The sequence below is a fragment of the Oncorhynchus mykiss genome, chromosome 21, assembly GCF_013265735.2.
Source record: "Oncorhynchus mykiss isolate Arlee chromosome 21, USDA_OmykA_1.1, whole genome shotgun sequence".
NCBI classification, from domain to species: Eukaryota; Metazoa; Chordata; class Actinopteri; order Salmoniformes; family Salmonidae; genus Oncorhynchus; species Oncorhynchus mykiss.
In genome coordinates, this window is record NC_048585.1 from 42318493 (window position 1) to 42330838 (window position 12346).

Below are 12346 nucleotides of genomic sequence, written 5' to 3' on the forward strand. Positions count from 1 at the left end.
TGTAGACTGACAAAAGGCTAAATTCAGACTAGGTTAACTTATTTTTTTTTCACCAGTTTGCTGTAATAATTTGTTTTTAAAAATGCATACCTGAATGGATAGATGTAAACATGCAATACTTTACTGATAAATAACAAGTATTTCAGTGTCACACAGCAGAATAGCCTATGGTAGAAAAATATGACAAAATATAAAATAAAGTGACAAAACTGATCCAAGTTTCCTGTAATAATTGATAACATTATTTTGTCAAGCTTCAACGAGTTTTTTTCTGAACAGCTTGTTGACTTTTCCCTGAGCTTGTTGTGTGCAGCTAGTACATCTTTCTGAACACTGTACTTATTATTTGTGAAACGCTTCACCCCTATGAACGCACCTCTAGAGTAAACCCTCTCAAGTACCCCCAGTGCTTAGTAATTTTCCGGTAAACTGCATTGATAACGCCAACCGTATAACTGAGGTACTGTAGCTTAGCAGCCTACTGGTTAAAGTGCATGGTGTCCTATTCTTGGTGGGTTTGGAATATGAAGGGCTCTGTCCGGACTTGTTGTGCATGCTCTCCTCACTGAATACTGTATCCCGGTGGTTATCAATATTGTGATATTTCTCATTAAGGCTGCTATCCTACTTGAATTGTTTTATTTTTATGGATGAAAGCATTTGGCCACAACATTCTAACCGGCGACACCGTCTCTAATCCTGCCTCAACTCGCAAGTCTCACAGCTAATACACGCGGAGAAAATTATTCATTTTTTGGCTCTGGGGAAGAGGCGTTCGATTCGGTCGCTCAGCCTCCTTCATTACACACAAACAAGTTCTGGTCAGGGTGATGGCTCTTCACCAAAAAAATTGTCTGTTTCTCTCACGAACTGGTAGAATTGAACTTGGGCGCGAGGTCCTTCCGCACAATCATGTCCAGCAGGGCTCGTTTCTGGTAGGACTTAGCTTTGTTGTTCACCTCACTCTATGCGGGGTGATAAGAGACTTTATAAAACCTCGACAACTGTACCACGGTGTGGCTGCCTTTACACAGGACCCAAACAGGCTGCGCGCGTGCGCCATCGTGCATAAATGTATTTTGTCCCCCCACACCAAACGCGATCACAACACGCAGTTTAAAATATCAAAACAAACTCTGAACCAATTACATTAATTTGGGGACAGGTCTAAAAGTATTAAACATGTATGGCAATTTAGCTAGTTAGCTTGCACTTGCTAGCTAATTTGTCCTATTTAGCTAGCTTGCTGTTGCTAGGTCATTTGTCCTGGGATATAAACATTGAGTTGTTATTTTACCGGAAATGCAGAAGTTGCTCTACTCCGCCAATTAATCCACACATAAAATGGTCAACTGAATCGTTTCTAGTCATCCCTCTTCCTTCCAGGCTTTTTCTTCTCTTGACTTTATATTGTGATTGGCAACTTTCATAAATTAGGTGCATTACTGCCACTGATCTCGGTTGTCTTTCAGTCACCCAGGTGAGTATAACCAATGAGTAGATGGCACGTGGGTACCTGCTTCTATAAACCAATGAGGAGACGGGAGAGGCAGGACTTGCAGCGTGATCTGCGTCAGAAATAGAACTGATTTCTATTTTAGCCCTTGGCAACACAGACGCTTGTTGGCGCATGGAGCAGTGTGGGTGCAATAATTGAATAACATATTTCTACGTTTATTTTGCAATGCTCGCGCATGGTGTAGTCAGCCTGTTACTAATGTCTGCGTCGAGTGTTAATTAAAGTCATAATGTGCATAGTTTACATTAATTAAATCTCAACCATAAATGTTAGAAACGTACAATTTTTCCCGTGCAAGCAGACATTCCGACGTACCCACATTTAACTATAATGTAGCCCACGCTTGTGTATTTCCTGTTATCGCTAAGGGCCTAGAAAACATGATGTCCAATCTATAGTTAATCTGTCTTTCCCTCAACACCTCACGGTATGTTATTTTATCTCGCTGTATACAGAGCTAAACGTTGTTAGCCAATCACATACTGTGTTGTTACCAGTTCCCAGTTGCCAAAATCAGACAACCAATAATTGTTGCGTCCACTGCTTTCAGTCGAATAGAGGTGCTATTCGGGCTCCTTAGGATGTCCCTTCAGTCGAATAGAGCAGTTCATAGACTTTCCCAGAGGGTCTGTGCTATTCAGGGTCCTTGGGATGTTCCTACCTCTATCAAGTGTAAATGTAAAATGGTTAGGTTTAGTGTTAGTTTAAGGTAAGGACGTCCCAAGGAATCCGGATAGCAGTGACCGTTCATAGAGTGAGAGACTGGCAGGATATTTGAGAGCTCGGCAGCAACACAGACATTATTTTGTTAGATTTTTTTTTTTTACAGCCGGCAGAAGTGATTTCCTTGATCCAACTTGTCCTTGATCCAACTGAGTAGTAAGTAGGCTATACTTAAGTTGTGATTATCGTTAGGAAAATGTAGGCCTACTGTGTTTATAAGTCCAATTTGATTTATCAGAAAAAAATAATGTTTTTGTTGATAACGTATTGTCGAAAGCACGTAGGCAATATTATTTACGGTGTCGATAGGGGAGTAGGCTAGTGTACATTTGACTTGTAAAAGACAAACACAATCTAATCAAAGTAATCAAAGATAAAGTATTGCTCCTATTGAAATGTAATGTGCTTTTAGTGTGTATTCTGTTGCATAAATTTTTTTTAACTTTTGCCTATTAGATCAATTTCAGTGCGCGCATGTCTGATTTGACTTAATCCATGTTCAGGTGAGGCCATTCCATGTCTTTATCGCTTTGTATGAGAAGGCAGTTTGGTAGAAGGTGGTAGACCGTTTGAGGACGCTACAATCACCCCTGGAGGAGGTTCTTGGGACACTGCTATTTAAGTCTGAGCAGAGGTTGACGAAAACATTCAACGGTGGTGATGCTTATATTGCGTTTTATTTTGAAAACCAGGCAGATGTTGGAGTAGAACTGAACAGGTTGAACTTGTTGAGTACACTCTTAGAAAAAGCGGTTCCAAATGCTTATACGGCAGTCCCCATAGAAGTACCGCTTTTGGTTTGAGTAGCAACCCTTTTGGTTTCCATGTAGAACCATCTGTGGAATGGAACACAAAAGGGTTCTACCTAGGCACCAAAGGGGTTCTACCTGGAAACAAAAAGGGTTCTCCTATGGGGACAGCGGAAGAATCCTTTTAGGGTCTAGATGGCACCTTTTTTCCTGAGCGTAGGCCTACATTACCGTGGTTTTCTATAAAAAGTAAATGCAACAGGCCCTGTGCTTCTCTGGAGGATCACCAACTCAGTATGACTAAAATGAGCAGTTCTAATTTGCACCGTTATGCAATTATTACGAGACTGGATACAAGTAGCTAATTCTGGCAACATATGTTCTAGCATTCATTTATTGAGGCAAGCAGATCAGAGATGTCAAGGTGGTACACAAGAGTTTGCTACAGTATGTGTATAGTGTACATAACCACTACCAATATACCTTTTTAAAATAAGCATTTAGTCAATCAAATAATTACTCTGTAAAACACGGAATGCAGTTACTCTATTGAACTAGTAGGATGAAAGAATTTACACTCAGACAATTACAGTGTACATTAAATACATTATACATTACGGAAAACACAGAGTATATGACTATCACCAATAGGTTAAAACAACGTGGTAACACGTGTCTTCAGTTCAGAATAGTCTCTAAGTGAAAATATGTGTGTCTAACACACATGAGCTTGGTAGCAAGTTCTCGAAGTAAGACCAAATTCACTGTTCTTTTAACCAAATTCAAGCAGAAATTCACACCGAACCCGAAATCAACATTTATTTGCACTTTGCTAGTTATTACAAAAGACAGGAAAACACAGCCAGATTCAAATCTAATCAACTCAATGTAAATGATAGGAGCAAATCCTTCTGTTGCTCCCTCTTTGAACTATCAGCTGCCTGACAAACAAAATAACACTCCGTGTAACAACAAATCCATAGCACTTACAGTACAATAAAATATACAGTTAAATTGGCTGTGGCTATAGATACTTTTGTACCGGTTTCCTCCAGCATCTTCACAAGGTCCTTTTCTGTTGTTCTGGGATTGATTTGCACTTTTCGCACCAAAGTACTTTCATCTCCAGGAGACAGAACATGTCTCCTTCCTGAGTGGTACGCCGGCTGCGTGGTGTTTATACTTGCGTACTATTGTTTGTACAGATGAACGTGGTACCTTCAGGCGTTTGGACATTTCTCCCGAAGATTAACCAATTTGTTTTCTGAGGTCTTGGTTGATTTCTTCTGATTTTCCCATGATGTCAAGCAAAGAGGCACTTAGTTTGAAGGCAGGCCTTGAAATACATCCACAGGTACGCCTCAAATGATGTCAATTAGCCTATCAGAAGCTTCTAAAGTCATGACATCATTTTCTGGAATTTTCCAAGCTGTTCAAAGGCACAGTCAATTTAGTGTATGTAAATTTCTGCCCCACTGGAATTGTGATACAGTGAATTGTAAGTGAAATAATCTGTGTGTAAACAAATGTTGGAAAAATTACTTGTCGTGCACAAAGTAGATTTCCTAAACGACTTACCAAAACTATAGTTCGTTAACAAGAAATTTGTGGAGTGGTTGAAAAGCGAGTTTTAATGACTCCAATCTAAGTGTATGTAAACTTCCGACTTCAATTGTATACAAATTCATATCTCTTCACGAACTCTTGAACAATCCAAACATGACAATTTAATTCACACCTCTCCTGGCGTCAGTGACCCCCGGACTTCCATGGGAACGCCAGCAAGTATTATCACCTTCTCATCCTTCCACTACAGTGGTCATTTATGGAAAACAATTGAAAAATCATGCCAAATAGTGTCCCCCTGCAAGAACGGTTTTGGGGTTTCCAGGACTGCCGAAACATTGAAAAAAGAACACTGTCCAAAGATGCTTTTCTTTTTCAGGCCCCAGAGCCTGTAGGATGGGCGTTGGCAGTTTGTTAATTATTTGGCCTGATATAAAGCCAGAGCAGTGGGTGGCGACATGCGCTTGTGACATTTGTTTGCAGACCGCCATAGTATCAAAGAAGAAGACCTCGTATGCCCCACTGGCGCCGACAGAGATGGCCGCCTCGCTTCGCGTTCCTAGGAAACTATGCAGTTTTTTGTTTTTTTACGTGTTATTTCTTACATTAGTACCCCAGGTCATCTTAGGTTTCATTACATACAGTCGAGAAGAACTACTGAATATAAGATCAGCGTCAACTCACCATCAGTACGACCAAGAATATGTTTTTCGCGACGCGGATCCTGTGTTCTGCCTTACAAACAGGACAACGGAGTGGATCCTATGCAGCGACCCAAAAAAACGACTCCGAAAGAGAGGGAAACGAGGCGGTCTTCTGGTCAGACTCCGGAGACGGGCACACCGTGCACCACTCCCTAGCATTCTTCTTGCCAATGTCCAGTCTCTTGACAACAAGGTTGATGAAATCCGAGCAAGGGTAGCATTCCAGAGGGACATCAGAGACTGTAACGTCCTTTGCTTCACTGAAACATGGCTCACTGGAGAGACTCTATCCGAAGCGGTGCAGCCAACGGGTTTCTCCACGCATCGCGCTGACAGAAACAAACCTCTTTCTGGTAAGAAGAGGGGCGGGGGCGTATGCCTCATGGCCAACGTGACATGGTGTGATGAAAGAAACATACAGGAACTCAAATCCTTCTGTTCACCTGATTTAGAATTCCTCACAATCAAATGTAGACCGCATTATCTACCAAGAGAATTCTCTTCGATTATAATCACAGCCGTATATATCCCCCCCCAAGCAGACACATTGATGGCTCTGAACGAACTTTATTTAACTCTCTGCAAACTGGAAACGATTTATCCGGAGGCTGCATTCATTGTAGCTGGGGATTTTAACAAGGCTAATCTGAAAACAAGACTCCCTAAATTTTATCAGCATATCGATTGCGCAACCAGGGGTGGAAAGACCTTGGATCATTGTTACTCTAACTTCCGCGACGCATATAAGGCCCTGCCCCGCCCCCCTTTCGGAAAAGCTGACCACGACTCCATTTTGTTGATCCCTGCCTACAGACAGAAACTAAAACAAGAGGCTCCCACGCTGAGGTCTGTCCAACGCTGGTCCGACCAAGCTGACTCCACACTCCAAGACTGCTTCCATCACGTGGACTGGGAGATGTTTCGTATTGCGTCAGATAACAACATTGACGAATACGCTGATTCGGTGTGCGAGTTCATTAGAACGTGCGTTGAAGATGTCGTTCCCATAGCAACGATTAAAACATTCCCTAACCAGAAACCGTGGATTGATGGCAGCATTCGTGTGAAACTGAAAGTGCGAACCACTGCTTTTAATCAGGGCAAGGTGTCTGGTAACATGACCGAATACAAACAGTGCAGCTATTCCCTCCGCAAGGCTATCAAACAAGCTAAGCGCCAGTACAGAGACAAAGTAGAATCTCAATTCAACGGCTCAGACACAAGAGGCATGTGGCAGGGTCTACAGTCAATCACGGACTACACGAAGAAATCCAGCCCAGTCACGGACCAGGATGTCTTGCTCCCAGGCAGACTAAATAACTTTTTTGCCCGCTTTGAGGACAATACAGTGCCACTGACACGGCCTGCAACGAAAACATGCGGTCTCTCCTTCACTGCAGCCGAGGTGAGTAAGACATTTAAACGTGTTAACCCTCGCAAGGCTGCAGGCCCAGACGGCATCCCCAGCCGCGCCCTCAGAGCATGCGCAGACCAGCTGGCCGGTGTGTTTACGGACATATTCAATCAATCCCTATACCAGTCTGCTGTTCCCACATGCTTCAAGAGGGCCACCATTGTTCCTGTTCCCAAGAAAGCGAAGGTAACTGAGCTAAACGACTACCGCCCCGTAGCACTCACATCCGTCATCATGAAGTGCTTTGAGAGACTAGTCAAGGACCATATCACCTCCACCCTACCTGACACCCTAGACCCACTCCAATTTGCTTACCGCCCAAATAGGTCCACAGACGATGCAATCTCAACCACACTGCACACTGCCCTAACCCATCTGGACAAGAGGAATACCTATGTGAGAATGCTGTTCATCGACTACAGCTCGGCATTCAACACCATAGTACCCTCCAAGCTCGTCATCAAGCTCGAGACCCTGGGTCTCGACCCCGCCCTGTGCAACTGGGTACTGGACTTCCTGACGGGCCGCCCCCAGGTGGTGAGGGTAGGCAACAACATCTCCTCCCCGCTGATCCTCAACACTGGGGACCCACAAGGGTGCGTTCTGAGCCCTCTCCTGTACTCCCTGTTCACCCACGACTGCGTGGCCACGCACGCCTCCAACTCAATCATCAAGTTTGCGGACGACACAACAGTGGTAGGCTTGATTACCAACAACGACGAGATGGCCTACAGGGAGGAGGTGAGGGCCCTCGGAGTGTGGTGTCAGGAAAATAACCTCACACTCAACGTCAACAAAACTAAGGAGATGATTGTGGACTTCAGGAAACAGCAGAGGGAACACCCCCCTATCCACATCGATGGAACAGTAGTGGAGAGGGTAGCAAGTTTTAAGTTCCTCGGCATACACTTCACAGACAAACTGAATTGGTCCACTCACACAGACAGCATCGTGAAGAAGGCGCAGCAGCGCCTCTTCAACCTCAGGAGGCTGAAGAAATTCGGCTTGTCACAAAAAGCACTCACAAACTTCTACAGATGCACAATCGAGAGCATCCTGTCGGGCTGTATCACCGCCTGGTATGGCAACTGCACCGCCCTCAACCGTAAGGCTCTCCAGAGGGTAGTGAGGTCTGCACAACGCATCACCGGGGGCAAACTACCTGCCCTCCAGGACACCTACACCACCCGATGTCACAGGAAGGCCATAAAGATCATCAAGGACATCAACCACCCGAGCCACTGCCTGTTCACCCCGCTATCATCCAGAAGGCGAGGTCAGTACAGGTGCATCAAAGCTGGGACCGAGAGACTGAAAAACAGCTTCTATCTCAAGGCCATCAGACTGTTAAACAGCCACCACTAACACTGAGTAGCTGCTGCCAACACACTGACACTGACTCAACTCCAGCCACTTTAATAATGGGAATTGATGGGAAATGATGTAAATATATCACTAGCCACTTTAAACAATGCTACCTTATATAATGTTACTTACCCTACATTATTCATCTCATATGCATACGTATATACTGTACTCTATATCATCGACTGTATCCTTATGTAATACATGTATCACTAGCCACTTTAAACTATTCCACTTTGTTTACATACTCATCTCATTTGTACATACTGTACTCGATACCATCTACTGTATCTTGCCTATGCTGCTCTGTACCATCACTCATTCATATATCCTTATGTACATATTCTTTATCCCCTTACACTGTGTACAAGACAGTAGTTTTGGAATTGTTAGTTAGATTACTTGTTATTACTGCATTGTCGGAACTAGAAGCACAAGCATTTCGCTACACTCGCATTAACATCTGCTAACCATGTGTATGTGACAAATAAAATTTGATTTGATTTTATTTGATGTAGTCTAACAAACGTTAGAAGAAGATGGCGAGTGTTTATTTTTCTTTACCATATATTTGTCTTTATATAACAGCATATTGTTAAATAGGGATAAATAATTGAAGATGTTTTTGGATTTAAATTGATAGCTACGTTACTTTTTTACTTACATCAGCCTAGCTAACGTTAGCCAGACAGTTTTGTTTAACCAACGTTAGCTAGCAAATTGTTTTTGTTGCTTTCAGTTTGTATGTAACGTTAGCTTGCACTTAAATGGCATCCCTCGAGGAGGTCTTATTTAATTTTTCCAACCAGGCGAAGTACTATGGCACCACTGATCTCGACAAGAGGCGCAACAATCGTAGAGGGCAGAAATGCACTATTCAGGGTAGAGGTAGACCGATTAATCGGAATGGCTGATTAATTAGGGCCGATTTCAAGTTTTCATAACAATCGGAAATCGGTATTTTTGGGCGCAGATTTAGCCAACTTTTATTTATTTATTTTCTTTCTCTTCACCTTTCTGCATGGGTAACGCTTCGATGTGGTGGCTGTTGTCGTGTTGCTGGTTCGAGCTCAGGGAGGAGCGAGGAGAGGGACGGAAGCTATATACTGTTACACTGGCAATACTAAAGTGCCTATAAGAACATCCAATAGTCAAAGGTTAATGAAATACAAATGGTTTCGAGGGAAATAGTCCTATAATAACTACAACCTAAAACTTCTTACCTGGGAATATTGAAGACTCATGTTAAAAGGAACCACCAGCTTTCATAGGTTCTCATGTTCTGAGCAAGGAACTGAAACGTTAGCTTTCTTACATGGCACATATTGCACTTTTACGTTCTTCTCCAACACTTTGTTTTTGCATTATTTAAACCAAATTGAACATGTTTCATTATCTACTTGAGGCTAAATTGATTTTATTGATGTATGATATTAAGTTAAAATAAGTGTTAATTCAGTATTGTTGTAATTGTCATTATTACAAATACATGTTTTATTTATTTTTAAATCGGCCGATTAATCGGTATTGGCTTTTTTTGGTCCTCCATTAATCTGTATCGGTATCTGCGTTGAAAAATCCTAATCGGTCGACCTCTAATTCAGGGTAACATTAAGCAGTTCGCTTCTATTACATAACTGGAAGGATTTAGCTATGAACAGCCATTTTCCATCTAGGTAGTTGATCATCCAGAAGTTGCTAGTTATACATTTAGTTATATGACTGTCATATTGAGTTGTCTAGTTATAAGTTAACTCTGATCAATCAAATGGATAGGTCTAAGCAATTATGGTCATTCCAACTGCCCTTAACTTGGTGTCTTTGCTAGACAGACACACAGACAAAGAGAGAGTAGGGAGAAATAAAGGGTGAGAATGAAAGAGAGGTGGGAAAAGAGTGAAAGACGGAGAGAAAGTCGGTTGTGCAAAATGACTTAGACTTGAGTACTACAACAACTCTTGTCTTCAAACTTGTTAGGCAATCACATGTACCTACGGGGGAAGGATGGCCAGCCACACAGGTGGGTGATTTTCACTGAGGAGAAGGAACCCATGCTGTCCGAGATGCATGTTGGCCATTTCTGAGTGAAGCGCATGATTGCCAAAATCAACATACACTTTTTGCAAAGGATTGTCAAGGATGTGGACAGCTGGGCATGTGTAATAACAGTTTGTTCATCGATCACATTCTATTATATCTCAAATGTGTTATGATTTCAATGAATGTCATATCAGAGAGAACAGAATGTTTCAATTTGTCACCTTCTGCTTAAGTGAGTACCAGTCTAGCCTGATGGCGACCGATTATTTTACCAAGTGGGTGGAGGCAATACCCATTAAGGTCTGTAAAGGAAGAGAATATACTTAACTCTACATTCCCTTCTGTAACCCATTTAAAAAGGCTGCTTGGAACCCAAAATGTATTTTCTTTTGTATGATACCCATCAAGGACCAGACTGGCGAGGCCACCTCCAAGGCGATGATGTGTTCAACACCCATGGTTCTCCTGAGGTCATCTTGTGTGACCGAGGTCGTGTACTCTGGAACAAGGTACGGATGTTATAGGTTATATCATGTCACCAATGGTTTGTTGTATTTTTTTTTTTTTTACAATTTGATTTTGTTTTTCCCATGGTACATAACCAGACATTTCAATATATTCCATTGTCAGTAGATATCCCTTTCCTACCCCCTCCTCCAGGTTTGGATGAACGGACCAACCACACCCTCAAGACTGCCATGGGCAAGGCCTTGACGGGTTCCTAGGAATGGTGGCAGAACAACCTGAAGGTAATTATCTTTGCACCCGTTAGCGTCCAGGCCTCCAGAGTACTCAACCTTTTGCCTACTGTATGGACGGGATCCATAGCTGTTTACTGAGGTAAACAATACATTTGTATATAAAAGTATTGCCTATACTGTAGTATAAAAAATGTGTGATTGACTTAGTGTTTTTCTATTGCTTTTTGTGTAACGTACTTTTGAGATCACTGATACTCAACCTGATGTGGAGGAAGTTGTCGAACCAGATCAGAACTCCTTCAAGGACCACCTTCAGGGACGGACTGAGAAGGATGTGGAGGTTTTTGACCAGGTCAAAATTATTGTCCGCTGTTAATTTATTTTCTGGCCTTCCAAGAGCTATATAAGAGATGCATTTGTAATAAAATGAAATATAATTGCATTTATTTCTATTATCAGTCAAGGTGAGACTGAACATGGACAAGGCATATGAGAAAAAGGAGAGCCACTGGAGGAGAATCAAGGGGACCAAGTGCTTCGACATCCGGGCAAATTACTTGGCTTGGAAGAAGGACGAAAGGAAGGCGAGACCTGGGAAAGCTTGGTGCTCTTTCGCTCCTAGCTGGGCTCACCATCCGTTAAGGTGAATATAACATTTCAGATGATAACTATTTCCAATTGCCTTCTCGTGGTGGGTGGCATCACCATGCTGTCAGTAGTACCAACACTGGCCCAGTGGTTTCTCCAAATAGTAAATCTCAAGGTTAACCACTGGGTCACGCTAAGTAACCACCACTTCCAGGTACGTACCGTTAAGGTGGTCATGACACCACCCTGGAGTTTCTCACAACTCATCTCTCTATCTTTCCAGGGACCATCCCTTACCAACCCCACTGACATCAAAAATGAGACCGGTATCCTTTCTTTTCTGTCTGCCATTAACATTATTGCATGTCTAATCAAACATATAGTCAACCACAAGGGGGTACTAATGAGCTATATTTTTTTTTAAATCATAGAGGACTATTTTTTTTTTTCAAGTGTAGATAAGGCAATGCCTGTTTAAAATGAAAACATGCCAGCCAGACAAGCCACTGTATGAATCAAATGTATTTACATATGAATAGGGTGGAAATTAGCTGACTTTGTGATCTGTAAGGTAAGTAACAATGTGGTAATTGGTAAGATATATGAAGTGGGGAAAAGTCAGGATCCTAGTCAGGCTTTTGTTTGTCAAATCCTGATTAAATATATTTCATGTTTTTTAAATGTTTTATTTAACCTTTCTTTAAATGTCTATCAAATCTGTAAGCAATTGTGGCCTTAAATCAATGACAAACAGCTGAAATGTTCAGGATCTGTGATCAAAACAGGCTGGGGTGTTTTTGGTTCCGTTTAGTCTAAGGATATGCAGTAAGAATGCAACTGCACTGAATTGAATAGCCTGATTCAATGGGATTCTCCTGAATAATACATGTTTTTATCTGTTATGCTGTTTTGTCTATGTTGATTTTCAAGAGCTTCTGTATCATGTTTTCTATTTGTATGGCAAACATGATAGCTGT